The sequence below is a fragment of the Gossypium arboreum genome, chromosome 10 (genome assembly GCF_025698485.1).
Source record: "Gossypium arboreum isolate Shixiya-1 chromosome 10, ASM2569848v2, whole genome shotgun sequence".
In the NCBI taxonomy this organism is placed as follows: domain Eukaryota; kingdom Viridiplantae; phylum Streptophyta; class Magnoliopsida; order Malvales; family Malvaceae; genus Gossypium; species Gossypium arboreum.
This window is the reverse complement of record NC_069079.1, coordinates 21571354-21587298: the sequence shown is the minus strand read 5'-3', so window position 1 is coordinate 21587298 and position 15945 is coordinate 21571354.

Here is a 15945-nt window from a genome sequence, read left to right as displayed (position 1 = left end):
GATTAGTTACATTGGATGTAAGAAGATGGTGATTTCGACACAAATTGAAAAACTCACGTTTTGGAGAGGATGAAGAAGATGATGTAATTTGTGGGTGATTTCCTTGGGTATAATAGAGATGATAGTTCAAAGGTAATAGAAATCAAGGAGATTTAAGAATCAAATTTCAAAATCACTTAGAAGAGCAAAAGGAGAGCAAAAAAGACACAAGAAAAAAGAAGAGAATATTTTAACGTGAAAGCAAACTAGAATTGGGGTTTATTAGGTTGATTTTAAAATTTCGATCTATTTGATTCATAAAGACTCCCAGCTTTGACACCTTTACAAATCAGTTCTATTTACTAAATTGAAGACATTTAAAACTTTTTTTCAAAAATTGACTTAATTTTCTGAAAACCATTGTTGAAAGCATTATCGATTACCCAACTTATGAAATTTCAAACTCATCTGAGCCAAAATTACTAAAATACCCAAAACTCTTAAGCCCAGTTTTAGGGTGTGACATTTTCGATATGCACTTGAAGTAGTTTGCAGTAGAAATAACATAGAAGATTCCCGAGGCTTAAAACGACAATTCAACAACTCAATCAACCAATTTTATCGATAACAATACATAGTTACACGTAGAAATACTTATGTTGAAAGCTTCGACATGAACCCTTCAATGAGACCAACATTTACCGAAGAATCAACAACGATTACTCGAAGTGACGTGTTAGGGTTCACTACCTTCGATATCCTCACCTAATAGGGAAGCCAAATGATTAACTATCAGAGAATTTGCACAATACACACGAAAAAACCAATTCTGAACATGCGAAAAAGTACAAAAGAAAATACCGTGGAAATAAAAGAAATGACAATGAAACTTATTTAGTAACCTTTTGATCAATGCAACTAACAGCGTAAAACTTCAATTAGTCCTGTATCCATTTTACGTCAATAATTAAAAAGAAAATTAAAAGAAAAAACGAAAAGCAAAAAGAAAAATAACGAAAGGAAAGAAAATGAAAAAGAAAAGAAATAACGTTAAATTCCTAATTAACTACCAATCATATTCCTAACATTTAGCAAAAATGTTCCCTATCGCATACTCCGGGACTCGAACACAGGACCAGGTAGAATACAAAAGCTTAACCATCGAACCAGCAGGCTCATTCATGACATAGATTTACGCTGAATTAAATTTAAGTCAATGGCTTAAGAATAAAGGTTAGTTTAAATTAAACTTTCTAAAACTCGACTCGAACTTCTAACCTTGAACACATAAGCTAAGCACACAACCACTAAAATAGAGACTTAATTACGATAGAATCCAACAATTGAACACTCAAATTTTTGGGGCGTTACAACTCTCTCCCTCTAAAAGAAATTTCAGCATCAAAATTTACCTGACTCAAACATATACAGATATTGCTGACGAATTGAATCTTTTGATTCCCAAGTGGCTTCCTTAGTGCCATTATTCCGCCATAAAACCTTAACCAAAGGGACTATTTTCTTCCTTAATACCTTAACGTCTCATTCCAGAATTTGAACAGGTTCTTCCTTAAAGGTCAGATTCGATCGTACCTCAATCTCCTCAATAGGGACAATATGTGACGTTTTAGATGGATACCGTCTCAACATCAAGACGTGGAACACATAGTGAATTTGATCCAACTCAGGAGGTAATTTTAACTGATAAACAATAAGTCTAACATATTTTAGAATACGGTAAGGTCAAATGAACCTTGGGCTCAACTTGTCTTTACGACCAAACCGAAGAACCTTTTTCCATGGAGACACTTTCAAAACCACCTGATCGCCCACAGAAAACTTAGCATCTTTTCTCTTTAGATCTACATAAGACTTCTTTCAATCAGAAGCAGCCTTAAGTTGATCTTGGATTAACTTAACAATATTCTTAGTCTTAGAAACTAGTTCGGGAAACAAAACTCGACGCTCACCTAACTCAGACCAACACAAGAGAATACAACACTTATGACCATACAAAGCCTCGTAAGGTGGTGTATGAATACTAGACTAGAAACTATTATTGTATGCAAATCAGCCAACGGTAAGTAATCCTACTAACTGCCCCAAAAATCAATTACACAACCTCGAAGCATATCTTCTAGAATATGAATAACTCGCTCAGACTGTCCATCAATCTGAGGGTGATACGCCATACTAAAATTCATTTAAGTACCTAACACCTCATGAAGCTTCTTCTAAAATTGAGAAGTAAAACGTGGATCCCTGTCTAAGATAATCGAGACTGAGATTCCGTGCAGTCTTACAATTTCAGAAACATACAGTTTAGCGAGCTTCTGCAATGAGTTCTAATAGGAAGTAAATGAGCGGACTTGGTCAAACGATCAATAATAACCCAAATCGAATCTTTCATAGTGCATGTTAATGAAAACCCACTAACAAAAACCATCTTTACATGCTCCCATTTCCATAGAGGAATCTTAATCAGCTGAAGCAATCCAAAAGGCAACTGATGCTCAGCCTTAACCTTTTGACACGTTAGGCAGTAAGACACAAAGGTAGTCACTTCCTGCTTCAAACCAGGGTTCCAATATAATGCTCAAAGATCCCGATACATTTTATTCTCACCAGGATGCATAGCATAAGAGCTGTTATGTGCCTCATGTAGAATCAGTCGTCTCAATTCCTTGTCGTTAGGCACACAAATTCGACCCTTGAAACACAAAACCTTGTCACCAGTCAAATTGAAATCAAATGGTTCACTTGAATCAATCTGACGCAGACGGCTGGACCAGAAACTCATCACTTAACTATTTAGATCGAATCTGGTCAACTCTAGATGGTTTAACCTGTAGTTCAGCTCGCAAGCTTCCATCCTCGAACAAACTCAAACGAGTGAACATCGTATTCAGATCGATCATCGCTCTACGGCTGAGAGTATCGGCTATCACATTAACCTTACCAAGATGATACTCTATAGTACAGTCATAATCTTTAAGCAACTGAACCCACCTATGCTATCTAAGATTCAACTCCTTTTGAGTTAACATATACTTAAGCCTCTAGATCCTCAGAGCAAACACGAATACAACCAGCTCAAGATCGTGCATAGGATAGTTACCCTCGTGTGAATTAAGCTATCACAATGCATAAGCTATCACTTTACCATTCTGCATTAGAACGCATCCCATACAGATGTGTGACGCATCGCTGTACACCATAAATTCCTTACCTAACTCAAGCTGAACCAAACCAGGAGCTTGTGTCAAAGTAGACTTGAGTTTTTCAAAACTCAATTGATACTCGTCAGACCAAACAAACAGGGTATTCTTACGTAATAGCTTAGTCAGAGGGGACACAATCAGAGAAAACCTCTCGACAAATCTCCAGTAATAACCTGCTAATCCTAGGAAACTCCAAAGTACATGCACATTCTTCAGCAATTTCCACTCAACTACAACCTCAATTTTCTTAGGGTCAACACGGATCCCTTAGGCAGTCACAACATGCCCCAAAGAGGAAACCTCCTGTAACCAAAACTTGCACTTGCTAAACTTAGCATACAATTGTTTTTCTTGGAGTATCTGAAGAACAATACGAATGTGCTCTTTGTGCTTAGACTTGGTCTTAAAATAAATCAATATATCATTAATGAAAACCACTACAAACTGGTTCAAATACGATTGGAACACTCGGTTCATCAAATCTATGAATGCAACCAAAGCATTCGTCAATCTGAATGGCATAACCAGAAAGTCGTAATGTCTATAGTGAGTCTTGAAAGTGGTTTTATACACATTACTCTCCTTAACCTTGAGCTAATGGTAACCAGAATAGAGGTCAATTTTAGAGAACATGGATGCTCCTCCTTCAATCCTCGGTAGTGGATACTTATTCGTTATTGTCAACTTGTTCAACTGATGGTAATTTATACACATTCTCATCGATTCGTATTTCTTTTTGACAAACAATACCGATGCCTCCTACGAAGACACATTCAGTCGGATGAACCCTCTATCGAGAATTTTTTGGAGTTGAGCCTTAGCTTTGCAAGTTCCTTTAGTGCCATGCAATAGGGTGCAATGGGTGTAGGAGCGGTACCCGGTAATAGGTCGATATCAAACTCAACTTCCCTATCCAGAGGTACTTTGTGCATCTCTTCATAAAAGACATTCAAAAAGTCTCTCACAATATGAATATCCCTTACAGAAAGCTTTACAGGAATAGAATCAGACACGAAGGCAAGGTATGCTTCATAACCTTTCTAGACTAGCTTTTCAGCAACAAAAGCGAAGATTACATTAGAGAGGTAATCCCAACGCTCACCAACCATAACAATCTCACTATTCTTATTAGTTTTCAGGGTAACCCTCTTAGGGGCACAATCTAGGCTGACCCGATGCTCCACAAGCCAATCTATTCCCAAAATCAAATCAAAATCACGAAAAGGCAACTCTATTAATTTAGTCAAAAATGTCATACCCTGAATCTCTAATTATACCGTCTATATACCTTATCAGATCGAATCGATTGACCCAGAGAACTAATCACAGGAAACTCCCTAGAAGTATTTTCAACAGATATACCTAGATTTGCAGAAACAATGCTAGCTATATATGAGTGAGTAGACCCAATAAATAGAGAACCTACCCACTATGACATCGAGTCATCACAATCTTTATGGCATCTCGTCTTAAACCAGTGCAGGCTGTCGTGCCTCAGTCTGACCCATATCTATACCCGAAGCTCTTTGTCTTCTACTAAAACCATTACCCCCTTTGACAATACCACAACCTCTAGGTGGTTGTTGAACTACTCTTAGAGGCTGAGCAGGACCCACAGCTAGAGTCTGTACCATAGCTGGCACCTGATCTAGTTGACGAAGATAATCTCTAGCTCAATGCTCCATCGACCTACAATGGAGACAAGCTCCAAACTTCCTTCAACACTCGCCTGGATGGCGCCTCCTACAATCGCTACAGAGCTGAATCTCAGTCGCTACAGAGCTGAATTTAAATAATTGTAGAGTTGAATCTCATTCGCTGCAATTGGTGCTTCAGTCCTCAGAAGCCAATCAAACCTCACCCTTTTCTTAGGGCACTGTCCAGAACTAGAGGAACTCGAATCCCTCTTGACATTGCACTAACCTCTCTCTTGGACTCGCATATCGCGCTCAATGCACTTTACCTCATCCGCTGTCTTAGCCTTATCAACCAAGGCTGCAAAACTCGCTTTGTTCGAAGAGCTATCAAAATCTGCAGATCATAATGTAACCTTTCCTAAAACCTCACACACTTATCGTAGTCAGATGCTACCAGAGGACGAGCATACCTGTTTAGTTTCAAAAGCTCAACCTCATACTTGGCCACAGATCGATTGTCCTGTACGAAACTCATAAACTTGCGTCGGTGAGCCTCTACGTAGCTCGCCCCCACATACTTACTCTAAAAGGAATTCTTGAAATGGTCCTAATCAACCTGTTCAAGTTGAGCACCTTGCTCAACCATCAACGACCACTAATAGGTTTTGTCCCAAAGTAGAGATACAGTACCCTTTAACTTCTGAGCGAGAGTGCAGTCAATATTAGTCATAATATGCTTGGTAGCCTCTAATGGCACTCCTAAACAACTCAACACCATTTGACCAGAGTCACTCAATAACCGACCCTCGGCTTTTAGATCTAGCATGGGTCTCAGTGACTCTTTCTAAAGCTCGAATTATAGCCTAGGACAGAACGTTGTCCCTAGCTGCTAGAGTTTGGGACCCCGTCTTAGCAATAGGAGTACCAACAGTCTTGTTGGTCTCTAAATTGGGCATACTACCCATAAAGGATGACTTTTCTTGAGCTCCCCCTCAGCGTCCAATATGCCCACGAGAACCACGTCCATGACTACTGCGCGACTCATACTATCAAGTTATCTACAATGTCAGAAGTGCACAGATCATCCCAAAGGCTTTATCACAGTTCTCTTACCAGTTCATATCAGAATAATTAGCAAGACAATAGTTTAATCACTATAGTGCTTCCAATAATCATGATAATAGAGTACAGATATTTACAAGTTCAGAGTCGGAGGCTCATTCATTTATAAAATGGGTTTTCAGAATGACTTAGATATCTTGTTTTCGTTTAACATCATTTGACACAAAACAGGAGCATAGATCACAACACGAGTGTTGAAAAACCTGACTCTGATATCAGTAAATGTAACACATCATACCTGGCCTAGACGACAATTCCAAGCTTGGATTGTTACAATGAACGATATTCAAAAACACAACTATCTAACTTAGCTTTAAAACCCTTCAAAGTCATATAAGATTTTAAGAAATAACAAAGCAAGAAATTCAGGGTTTATCATAAAACTAAGTTAAAAATACAAAAAGTAAATTGATAATACTAGTTGTACTAAATAGTTTAAAATAGAAAAACCGAGCTCCCCACCCGTCGACCGATTCAAGTATGTGATTTACTTATAATTCATTAAATAAAAAAATGAATTAATATCTCATAAAGAAACCAACTATATACATATTCAATAGAGTGTCGATTAAACTAATAGATGTGTAACACCCCAAACTGGGCCTAGACATTATGGTCAAATCTGTGACGTCACATTAGAGTGGGCTTTGAAAACATAGTCTTATTGAAAAGGTCCATTTGAATTAAACCTTGTTGTGATTTTTATGAAAAGCTAATTTATTTTGTTTATTGCTAACTTACCGGTTCGTTTAGCAAAACATGACTTATACTAATCGTTATTACATTTTAAAACCATTGATCATTGCAGAAGCTTTGAAAACAAGTTACGTAGGATGGTAGTTAAAAATCATTTACCCTCTTTTTTGAAAACCGAGTCCTATCGCTATCAGATATAACCCAATTCAATAAGTCCCTAATTAAAGATAAAATTTAAAATGACCATATTACATAAAATTTACCCAAATAAAACTACCATTATTAAAAGTCCACTATGTAATATAACAGTGGTGCGGCCTTTCCCGAGTCCCTCGCAGCACCGACCTGCCTAAGGATTACCTATGCAGATAAACAATAGAGCGAGTTTATGAAAACTTAGTGTGTAATCCCTATTTATCGAACAGTAAGTCATGCAGTGTAAAACAGTCTGGGCCTAAGCCCATATCAGTCGCAATATCAGTATGGGCCTTAGCCCCATACAGTAACAGTATCAAACATGTGTATATATGATCCTACCCAACCATCCTCTACACTCCACTCTATCCAGCCCTACACTCCATGTGGGGAATAAATAGACCCACCCATCCCTACACTCCAGAATAACGTATCGTTTTCGGCACTATCAATATTTGCAGCAGAGCTGCCAGTAATAGGCTTATAGCCTCTCAGTACACTTCCTCCAATATCATATATCCCACCCCATGTAATGCAACATAATATGGATGTACATACAATAATCATGGCATGCTCAAACTATAACAACCCGATTTAGACCCTAATCAGAATGGTGGTTTCGAGACCATGAATCCGAGTTAGAAAAATATTTTAAAAATATTTTTTGTGTTTATTTTGTGTGAATTTATATCTATAAAAATTTCGTGATTTAATTTTATCGTTTGTATGTCTGATTAAATAAAAAGACTTAATCGCGTAAATTAAAAATTTGGTAGTTTAATGTATAAAGGGTCAAAATGCTATTGGCTTTTTAAATGGAAGCCTTTACATTGCAATTATCCCATTGACTTATTAAATGGATGGAATTAGGCTTATATTATAAGGTTTTGATATAAATTCACTAAGGTTAATTTAGTAAACTAATATTATAAACTAATATAATATAAAATATATCATAAAAAGAAACCTTAGTGTCCATACTTTCTATACATTACCGAAATAACAAAATAAGAAGAAAAGAAAAAGAACTGAAATAACAAAATAAAAAGAAAAGAAAAAGAACTTAGGGTTCGGCTACTTACAAGCTCAATCAAGGTATGTATTTAGGTCGTTTTTTGATAATTTTTACGTTCTTGAGATCGTTGCTTCGAGTACTATAAAACCCATGCTTGAATTTTTTATTTTGGTGAATATTGCGAGTTATGCCATTGTTGAGATCTTGTGATTTTTGTTGTTTGATGATGAAATATGAAATATATGTTTTAGATTAACATGTTTTGTATTGGAGTTTTTGATGATTTTGAGTAATTAGGACTAAATTACAAAAATAACAATTTGAGAGACTAAAATATGAAACAAATGAAATATATGGATTTGTATGGGTATGGGTAAAATTCGGCCCAACATGGGTATATTGAAATTCTGTATATTTTGTGTTTTGTACAATAGGGACTAAATTGTAAAAAGTGTAAATGTTAGGAGTAAAATGGTAATTTGCCCATTTATGTGTTTTTGGACTAAATTGAATGAAAATATGTTTGAATGAGCTTAATTTTAATATGTTTTGATTAAGAACCAAAGAAATCGGATTTGGATCGGGGGAAAACAAAATTTGTCGACTAGCTGCCCTGTTCTGTTTTGTATCGTCCGAGGTAAGTTAATAAGCAAATAGGTGTACTAAATTTAAATTACATGCTAAGTATATATGCTGGAATAAAATATTCTAAGTATATATGCTGGAATAAAATATATGAAATTATATATGCTATTGCTGAATGTGAATAAGTTTGGCTGCTATATTTCTGAATTCGTTTTGACCAAGTTACGACATCTGAAAGCCCCATATGAACCTTAGGAATAGTTAGGATACATATTTCATGACATAGGATTCCTAGTTACATGTGCGAGTAAGACCATGGCATCGATATGTGACTCCGATATATGTGTGCGAGGAAGACCCTGTCTGGGACAATGACATCGATCTGTGATTACATATAAGACCACGTCTGGGACGTTGACATTGTACGATATATATATGTGATTATCTGAGTGTCCTATCCAATTTCGAATGGTTCATCGGGTAAAGGTAAGTTGTGTTCAAGTGTGTAAAACAAGCTAAATAACTAGGTATGAATACTTGTTGTTTACTTAAAATAAGGTAAGTGTGTAATTTGATACTCATTACAAATAGTGCGTACTGCAAATGAGGATTATATGTGAACTAGTTATGTGTATTAAACCTTGTGAATATTATTGCAATGAGTCTTAATTATATGCATGGGAATTTATGTATTCGGTCACATACTCAATATATGTATATGAAATTATATGGTGACATGTGAGCTTATGTAATTGTGTGTATGTGAATTAGATTTGTAATGACTATTTGGCTTCTGAAATTAAATGCTAATATGTTAATTTGGCTATATAGGCATTCGGTCAATGAGATTTTTATAATGAATATATATGTATATATGTATAATATGAACTTATATGTGCTTGGATTTAAATGTGTAATGATAATATAATGTGGTTCGGTTTAATTAAGTTGATAACATCGTTGAATTGTTTATTTTCTTATGACTTACTAGGCTAAAAAAAGCTTACTCTATGTATATGTGTGTTTTTGTTTTATAGATTTTGGATCAAGTTACGAGCTCGGGGATTGTCAGCAAGTTCATCAGACTATCTACTATTTTGGTACCTTATAAGCTAAACTCAAATTATGGCATGTATAGGCTAGCTTTGGAGTTAGTTATTTCTGAAATGTATGTATATTGGCCATGAAAAAATGGCTTAACTACCTTGCTTGATTTTGGTTTCAATTTAGTTATGGTTTAAGTCTATTTTGGACATGATTCCGTGTGCTATGAATAATTATAAGTTGCGTTATGTGATCGTACATTAAGGTTGTTTTATGACTTTGTATGTGGCATGATTGACTCAGTCATAAGTATGTTTAGTTAGTTTGGAGGTGTTTCATACTAAGATAAAGTATATATATATGAATTTGCTTAATATGCTTTAACTTAATCTCGTATGTTCTTAGATATAATGTTTAATGAGCTTAGATTTAAGTATTATAATTCGGTGATGAAGGGTAACAAGTATTGAATATGTTCCATGATTGTTTGGTCAATTGCCTGGCATGTATTCACGTATTAAGCGTGGCTTTAAATTTTGGGTAAATGCACACTAGGTATATACATGTATTAATAGCATGTATGACCATGTTATATTGCACCAGTTATGCACATGTGATTGCTTATTAAACTATGTACTATGGTTTCTACTAGTTTATTTATGAGCGTGAGCAGAGGTTAATATTTCTGGTTAAATGGCAGCTTAATGATTTAGTAAATTATGCATAAACTAGTATTCAATTATTATTAGGGTCAAAAATGATTTAGGTTTAATGGTAAAATGTGTTTGAGCTCGGTGACATATGTTGTATCTCTTATACGTTGGTTGTTTATTAAATCGTAAACATGACTTGCTATAAAGTTTTATTCAGATTTGTTAACTGCCTTTAATTGCTTATATACATATGATCGAATAGATATAGTAAATTTTACAAATACATGAAATATGAAATTCACATTAATTAATATGATAATGACGTACAAATGAATGCCAAGTTTTGGTATCGAATTTTGTTTCATAGGTAGTACAACATGTACGTGTGCAGGTTTTTTATTATAAAAATTAGATTGACATTCCTTTAACAAAGTTTTTGGGTTGTTATATGTCCTATTTATAAACAAAAATATAATTCGTTATACTATATGTTGGAATATGTTTTAAATATGTTATCATTTAAATGATTTGAATTTTTTTTAGGTTTGATATTTGATAATTTCACGAGCAATGATGTGTTTAAAATTTTGAATTGTTAAAATGAAATGCTTAAAAGTATGAACTGTGACATGATCGGTAATACCTCGTAACCAAGTCCGGTGACGGATACGGGTTAGAGGTGTTACACAAACAGTCATATATCATACAGGGGTATATCGGTCATTTACCTCATAGGGGTATAACAGTCACTTTAATAGGTTAGGGTCTAGGTATATTTACCAACCCTACAGTAGGTCCATAGTCGTCTCGAGCGACCCGTGCAACCCTAGCAGTAAAATAGTGACAAATGGGCCCAAGCCTATAATATGGCCTATGTGGGCCCACACTTTTGTGTGGCCCAATAAGCCTAAATAATGGCCTTGGCCATGCATACTACACAGCCGGCCCAACAATCTCCACACATTCGTACGGTTTTCCCATGTGAGGCCTACGAGGCCGTGGCCCCCATACGGCTCATCTCAGCCTGTAGTGGCCCAAACTGACCCATGCTCACGAGATCGCTTGTAGTGGTCTCTATAGTCACATGCTTGCATTTATGCGCTTAGATGACCACACGAACGTGCGTTCGTTGTGTGGCATTGATGATAATAGTTTTTTAGCTTTTGCCGTATAATGATTAAGGCAGTGTCATTACACACCTGATTGCGAAAACGCCAAGAAACCACGAGCACTCCCAACCTATTGTATCAAAAGCTTTGGTTAGATGCCTAACATCCAAGTAGAAAACAAGCCTTAATCAAATTCTTTATCATAAGATTACCTTTCAATGCGTAGATCAGTCGACTTGGCTTGCTTATCTTACTTTGTTCCAAAAGCCTTATCCTTACTCCTTAGGAATAACTTGCAAACCAACCGAGTCTTATCCATCATCCCCCAAAAAAATAGTCTAAAAATTTGACGGGTGTCTACTTACCACAACGCAGGAACCAGATTGGAAGGAAGTACAATCGGCTCTAACCCACACAAGTCAAGGGTACAAGCAGACTAGAAGAAGCATCCCTAACAAAGTTTGGAAAGGGAAAGTAATGCCAAACAAACGATCCCCCTATAGAAAGAACTAGAGAGAGAGTCATAAGTACTTACCAAAATCAAGAACACACACAAAAGCTGAAACTGGAAGCGAATAGGTATCTGTCGAAACTATTGTAAATTAGTATTGAAAAGAAAGACGAGTGGAGGGAGAACTAATAGGGAAATCGACAAGTGAACAAGAGGGAAGAAGTGCGGTTGACCAAGAGAAGAAATTGTTTCAGAAAAGAGAGGAAAAAATAGAGTTGATGAGACTTGCCCAAGCCAAACCCAAAAGCGATAGGAAGAACTTTAAGAAGGGAACAATATTCAGCAACCCCAAAGAACAATCACTTCAAAGAACTAAGTGATCAAAACCAATGTCGGCAATTTAGAACCGAAGGGGACTTTCAAAACGAACACACAACTAGGCTTCAGAAACAAATGAAAAGAAACCCCAAATGACAAAAACCCGAAAGAAAAAAAGTAGGGAGAAAAGCACAAAGAAACAATTGGCTAACCCAAAATGGCCAGCACAAAATCGGCACTAGCAACCCTATGACCGAATTAGCATAGTGGGGAACCCCACTTTCGGTCAACCACTAACACCACAACTCCCCACTTCCTTGATTCTCTCCTATTTTTCCTCTTCACCAATTGAAACTGATAACTACCTCACCCACTCCCACGATTCTCTCCTCAAATTCGGCTATCCACTCTCACACAACCACTCCACTCTCAGAGTTTCGGCCAAAATCTACCACCTACCTTGTTAGAGCAGCAAAATATTATTCTCTTGCGCCAAGGGTAGCTTGAACTCAAGACCCCTAAGCACACACCATATGTCACAAGCCACCTGACTAACAAGCCCTTCATGTCTTGCAATGCTCTTATTAACTTAAGAGTCCACTAGCCGTAAACAAGGTTTATTCCATAAAAAGCCAAAATTTTTCTAAAGCCTAGGTTTGAACCCAGGACCTCCCACACTTTTCAGGACACCTAACCATTAATGCAAGCAAGCCAATATGCACAAAACACACAAATTAAATTATTAAAGATTTGGGGTGTTATAAGATGTCCAAGTGCAGATACTTATTTAGACTCAGAAAATAGTTCATTCAATTACAAATCAGAAACATCCAGACAAGTAACAAATCAAACAATAATTAGATATAAAACAGACAAGAACAAATGAAATTTCCTAATCCTAGCTGTTACACACCATCTTCGATCAACCCAACACACCAAATAGGGTATTTATTACCTATCCAACCCTACACACTATATAGTGTCGGTCTGACATGTTTTAGAGATTGCAGTCTAGCTGCTAGATCAAAATACGGATGCAAGTGATTTAACCACTCTTTCAGGACAAAATACTTCCTCCTTGCTCAATTCCCACCCAATGCATATACAGGCTTCAAATGTCAGTTAATATAGAGTTCTATGCGAATATTTAGATAAAATTCATGCTCGAATACAGTATATCGTACCATTACATTTTTCATACACAATAAACACAGATTTTTAGTACTTAATTTCAGATCAGTAAATATCAATTAATACGCCCTCACAAAAGGCTTGTATTCATTTTGAGTGATGCTTGGGAAATGGAAAAATCTTGTAGACTGGCCCCCACACCTATGTGCTTGCCCATGTGTCACACATGGCCTAATACAAGGCTGTGTCATCTGTCCGTGTGATCCTTATTTTTTAAATAGTGAGTTAGAAGGCCTGGCACCCGACCTTATAGCATCAAAAACCATGTTTTTTGACGTCCAAAATTCTAAAAACTCAGGTTTTCAATAGGAACCTAAAGTAGTTTGTAATAGAATCAGAGTAGAAAACTCTTGAGGCCTAAAACAACCATTCAACAACTCAATCAACCAATTTTATCGACAACAATACGCAGTTACATGTAGAAATGCTTATATCAAAAGTTTCGACATGAACCCTTTAACGATACTAACACTTACCAATGAATCGAAAATGATAACTCGAATTGATGTGTTGAGGTTCGCTATCTTCGATATTCCCACCTAATAGGGAAGCCAAACTATTGATTATCGAGAATTTACAGAATACACACGAAAAACCCAATTCTGAACACGAGATAAAGAATAAAAAGAAATATCGTGAAAATAGAAGGAATGACAACGAAACTTACTTAGTAACCTTTCGATCGACATAACTAACAACTTAAAACTTCAATTAGTCAAGTTTCCACTTTACGACAATAATGAAAAAGAAAAATATAAGAAGAAGAAACGAAAAGGGAAAAGAAAATTAAAGAAAAGTAGGAAAAAGAAAAAGAAAGGAAATAACATTAAATTCCTAATTAACTACCAATCAAACTCCTAACATTTAGCAAAAATGTTCCTTATCATATACTCCAAGAGTGGAGCATAGGACCAGGTAGAATACAGAAGCTTAACCATTGAACCAACAAACTTATTCTTGACACAGATTTACACTGAATTAAATTTAAGTCAATGGCTTAGGAATAGATGTTAGTTTAAATTAAAATAACAAACTTTATAAAACCCAACTAAAACTTTTGACCTCGGACACATAAGAAGAGCATACAACCACTGAAACAAAGACTTAATTACATAGAATCCAACAATTGAACACTCAAATTTTTGGGGCGTTACAACTTCATAATAATCAATCAAACAGAATTGAGTATGCATGATTATGCCAATATGGTAATTTTCAGAAAATCATAATGCAAAATTTTTAGAAAACGTCTTACCCAACTACACTACACACCAAAATAGAGTTCCCAAAAATTCATCTAATGCAAATCACACCAACAGAATAGTTGTGGTCAATGCCACCAGATATTGCAGATAAAATTACTAGATCAGATATATGTGGTCAAGCCATGTATTACAGCCTGCTTGCCAGACAGAAATGTGGATAAAACACCAGAATGTGCATATCATTAAACTGCCAAAATCTTTCTCCTTTCAACTTTATTCCAAACCCCATGTATTGTGTCATGATGTGCACATACAGAATCAGAATGACGAGCATGTAGGACATGCTGATGTACAATAATAGAAAATTGAGGGCATGAAAGTCCATGCTTTGCAAAATAGATTTATCAAACCTTATAGAAACACATCAATTTTCCATAAAGTTACATGCATGGTTATATCACAGATTCATAAAAATAAATTTACATATTCGTACATTATACACACATATACAGACATAGCAAATCAAAACTATCAGTATCAGATCATACAAATATATATTACATATACCTTAAACACATCAACACAGAAGCATATTCACAGATACTTTGTTGTCAAGTCTTATTTTAGAATATGGAATATATATAAATTCATTGTGTAGTGGCTTTGGAAAATACACTTGAAATTGAATAAAAAAAATTTATTTATTTTCTCTTTTTTGAGTCTCTATCAAGTTTGTGAGTAATCTGCCATTTCACTTTTCCTTGTTCCTTCATATTTTTTGTTCAATTGCTTCCAAGGTCTTTTCCATTTTCCACCATTCACCATTACCATTAAATTCTTTTCCATAAATCAAAAAAGCATTATTAATTTCATGTTTATCTAAAACTTATTTAGCTTTAGCTCGGTTATCATTTCGAAATAAATTGTGAGATATGAACTCCCACTAAAAAGCCTTTCAACACGGTATTCGTTATTTCTCTGGTATATGAGATAGTCACAATTGTCCCTTAAAGTTGATTCAATTTTATCTCATATTGCATGTTGGGTGGGAGTTGTATTGGCGTACAGTTGGAAAAATGAATTCCCACGAACAAGTTGGCGTGTTCAATTGGAAAAACTAGTTGGATTCCGTTAAAGGAGATAATAATCAAATTTAAATGACCCACACAGTTGAGGCTGTTAATTCGAGTTGGGCTTTTCTAGATCCTAAGGCTACCGAGATCTTAAATTACAGATGCATGTTATGTGGTTAAATAATCGGTAATGGTTGGTTTGTAGGTCGTATCGGAACCAACTACACAAAGAAAAGTTAGCAATTGGGGCATCATTGATTACTATAACCAACTTAATATTTAAAAGGAAAAATATATTTTTTTAAGGATCGATTCGATTTCAGAGTGTACCGAGACTAAAGCTAAGCATTAATATATTTGATTCACCAAATTAATTTAATTTCCTTAATTTTATTTTGCAATCATAATTCTGTATTTATTTTATTTTGTATTTGTTATTTATTTATTTTTT